Consider the following 4,229-nt stretch of genomic DNA (forward strand, 5'->3'; position numbering starts at 1 on the left):
CGTCCACCTACACGCCGCCCGCTGCCGAGACCGAGGACATCCTAGGAAAGACGCGTAGGCTGCCGGATCGGGCTGTGGCAGCCGCCTAGCCGTCATCCAGAGCCTTGCCACATTCACTTGCCTACGCCAACCACGTACAGCGCTAGCCGGCGGCGCACTAGGTGCTGCATGTTGGAATGATCTCCCAGCCAATAAGCCCAATGGCCTATTGGGCCTTGGTCATGCACCCTGATCGGGGGCGCCCAACCCTACATGGTTGGTGGGCCCCTGTCGCACTACGCTATATAAAGTGGTGGGGGCCGGCGGCTCAATGTACGAGGTTCACCGTGAGCCAATCCGCCCCACCAACAAACCCTAAGTCCGATCTAGTAAGGGTGCGTAGCCAGCGACAGGAAGATGCCACCGTCATCACCGTTGGCCTCACTGCACCCCACCGCATCGCTGGACTTCACCGACTCTTCTCCGACCATCGCTGCCCGTGCACAGAACGTCACCGATAGAACGAGATGGCCGGATCCTCCTCGATGGCGCCCTCTGATGGTCTGTACACTCCCATCTACTCTCCTCTCTCTATCACTCTGTAGTATGGTTCATTAGGTTTGCTACTTGTTCCTCCCAAATGCAAAGAACAACCCGACTAGATGCTACTCTAGGAGATCTCTAGATCTAACAATGGTATCAGACGCCAGGCTAGTTCGTAGATCTGGATCGGGGAAAGAAAAGCAAATCGAACCCTAACCCTAGATCGGGTACGGGAAAAGTCGGAAACAGATTGAGACACGGTCTCAACAAAGAACCCTAACCCTAGTAGTTCGCCAGCCTAGGGTGTAGATCTAGGTTTTCCGAATCAACAGCAACAAAAATGAATGAAAAGAAAAGTGGAGTTTGAATTCGATTCGGATCCAAAGAACCAAAACCCTAACCCTAAAGATAGGGAGCCTACCTGGGCTTTCATCACCGCCAGTGGCATCGCCACTGCGTGGAAAGAACACCGCGGCGTTGCTCCCGAACGGTGCGTGGGACAGAGCCACGATCCGCACTGCACCTCGCACGCGCGGTCACGGCAACAGGACACCACCATGCGGCCCCTCGACGGCGGCATGCTCAGCCTCGGGCGAGCACGCACGCCGGTGAGAGGGCGCTGGGCGGAGCCCCTCTTCTTCTCCCTCGGCCACCGAGGACGGCTGCGCTGCCACTGTCTCTCTGAGTTACGCTGCGCGATGAGAGAGAAGGGGAGGGAAAGAATGGCCTAGGGTTTTGGAGGGGTGCGACCGTTGCGGGTTTTCATCCGGCCGAAATGCGAGGACGACCGTTGATCAGAGATCAACGGCCAGCAGCGCATCGGGCTGCTTTGAGCCTAGGCGGGAAAGGGAATTCCCGGCCCAGGCCCAGGTTGCGGCCTGGGCGCGGGGGAGGCGCCACGCGCATCTGTGCGAACGGGCTTTTGGCGCTAGGCCGCGAGCACTGCTGCTGGACCGGGCCAAATGCACAGTATAAATTTATGCAATTTTTTCCTTTTTTCCAGAAACTGATTTGATTCATATTTGATAAATTTGAATTGAATTTTGATGATAATTTCTGTACAAAATTTATCCAACGATATTTTTTGTTCAGTAAATAGTAAAGTTGCTTCTAGAAAATATTATCATGAGAATTTTATTCAAAGTTTCCGTTGTGTATTTAAAGTTATTATGGACTTTTAATTAAATTCGAACCAATGGGAGAATTTGATTTTAAGAGCCAAGAGATGAATATAAGTTGATTATGATATTGTTATTTTCTGACCAACGTTGTTAATAGCAATATTATAATTTTAATGATTATGCATTATTTCTATTTTTGTCCAACGGTGATGTAGATCTAATGTATAAAACAATTGTATGTTTTAATTTTTGACCAACGTTAAAACTAAGGTATGCAAATTATTATTTTTCTATATTATGTTCTCACTTAAAAGAGAAATTGTGTTTTCAGGAGGATACTCTTTGATGGCTTATATCAAAGATATCCCAACTCTCAAAGGGGATAACTACATTGAATGGAAGAAAAACATTGACTTGGCCTTCATCTTGGCTGAGGTTGACTGGGTAGTCACCACATCGTGTCCTAAAGAACCTGTGGCACCGGTGAGGGAGACTGATGAGACTGATGCTGCATGGTAGAACAGAGAGTGGGACTTTGCTCCCGTAAAGATGTCTTTTGATCTCGAACATAGAAAGTGGGTCACAGCCAATAAGAAATGTTTGGCTGTGATAAAGAATACAATTGAGCCTGCAATAGTGGGTTCAATTCCAGACTGTGACACGGTCACAGAGTACCTAGAAAGAATAAAGAGTCAGTTCACTGGCTCTTCAAAGACATATGCAACTCAGCTGATTAAGCAGCTGGTGACAGAAAGGTACTCTGGTGACGGCAGTGGCATTAGAGAGCACATACTGAGAATGAGCAATTTGGCATCTAAGCTCAAACCAATGGATTTGGCACTCAAGGATGAGTTCCTCATTCATTTGATTTTTGCTTCTTTGCCAAAAGAATTTGACACCTTTGTTGTTAATTACAACATACAGCCCGAGAAATGGGATTTAGAAAAGCTCATAGCCATGTGTGTGTAGGAGGAGGAAAGAATAAAAGTTTCACAGGGTGGTACTATCAACTACCTAAAAGATAATAAGAAAAAGAACTATAATAACAACTCTTCCTCCAAGTCACCTAGAAAGGGTCCCATGCAATAGTCTCAGAACAAGCAATTCCCAGTGGATAAAGACCAGTGTCTCTATTGTAAGAAGACGAGACATTATAAGAAGAATTGTCCCGATTTCCTAAAGATGATTATGAAAAATAAAGGTGAGAACATTATTACGTTCGTAAATGAATCCTTGTATGTCAAGTTTTCAAAATCTACTTGGTGGATTGATTCAGGTGCAACTATTCATGTTGCTAATTCTTTACAGGGATTCCGTTCGATGAGAACTTTTCAAAGAAGCAAAAGTTTCATTAAAGTCGCAAATGGAGTACAAGCAGATGTTGAGGCCGTTGGCGATCTTCCGCTAGAGCTTGCTGATGGCTTCATACTTTTTCTTAGAGATGTTCTTTATGTACCTTCTTTGCATAGAAACTTGATTAGTGTATCAAAGTTGGACCATGATGGTTATGATTGCCATTTTGGAAATGGCAAATGTCAGATATTGTTTAATAATAGATGTATTGGTCTTGCCTTTCGACAAGACGAGTTTTATTTGTTATCACTTCGTGAAAATGTGAATTCCGTATGTGATGTGAATGAGAATGTATCCTCATCGAACAATGCAAACAGAAAACGAAAGAGAGCTCACGATGCGTTGTCGAAATTATGGCACTGTCATTTAGGCCATATTTCGAGGGGGAGAATAGAAAGACTAGTTAAGAATGATATTCTTCCTCCATTAGAGCTCTCAGATTTAGAACAATGTAGAGATTGCATAAAAGGAAAGTATGTAAAGAAAATTAAAAAGGATGCCAAACGAAGCACAGGAATTTTAAAGATAATTCACACAGACATATGTGGTCCTTTTCCTGTGAAAAGTGTGGATGGTTATGATTCATTCATAACATTCACAAACGATTACTCTCGTTTTGGCTATATTTATCCAATTAAAGAAAGAACAGAAGCGTTGGATAAATTCAAAATATTTAAAGCAGAAGTTGAAAATTAGCATGATTTAAAGATTAAGATAGTCAGGTCTGACCGTGGGGGAGAGTACTACGGTTGGCATACCCCATATGGACAAGTTCCTGGACCTTTTGCAAGGTTCTTATAGGAGAATGGTATAGTCGCCCAGTATTCAACACCGGGCAAACCTCAGCAGAATGGAGTAGCTGAGAGGCGTAACCGTACCCTGATGGATATGGTGCATAGTATGATAAGTTACTCCACCTTACCGTTGATCCTGTGGATGGAGGCGTTAAAAACCGCCATTCATATTCTCAATAGAGTACCAAGTAAGTCGGTGATCAAAACACCGTATGAATTGTGGACAGGAAGAGTACCCTCACTAAAACACTTACGAGTGTGGGGGAGTCCTGTTGAGGCCAAAGTATTTAACCCAAACATTGGGAAGTTAGATCCCAAAATAGTAAGTTGTCATTTCATTGGCTACCCAGAAAAGTCAAAAGGTTTTCGTTTCTACTATCCAGATAGACATACAAAGTTTGTGGAAACGAGACACGCTGTCTTCCTAGAGGATGAAATG

The 4,229-nt window shown here is 44.5% G+C and overlaps 1 pseudogene; it reads left to right on the forward strand.

Moving 5' to 3' along the window:
- Positions 1-506: 506 nt before the first annotated feature.
- On the forward strand, positions 507-2,998 carry LOC136545091 (uncharacterized; annotated as a pseudogene).
- Positions 2,999-4,229: the final 1,231 nt, after the last annotated feature.

The sequence above is a fragment of the Miscanthus floridulus genome, chromosome 3 (genome assembly GCF_019320115.1).
Source record: "Miscanthus floridulus cultivar M001 chromosome 3, ASM1932011v1, whole genome shotgun sequence".
NCBI lineage: Eukaryota > Viridiplantae > Streptophyta > Magnoliopsida > Poales > Poaceae > Miscanthus > Miscanthus floridulus.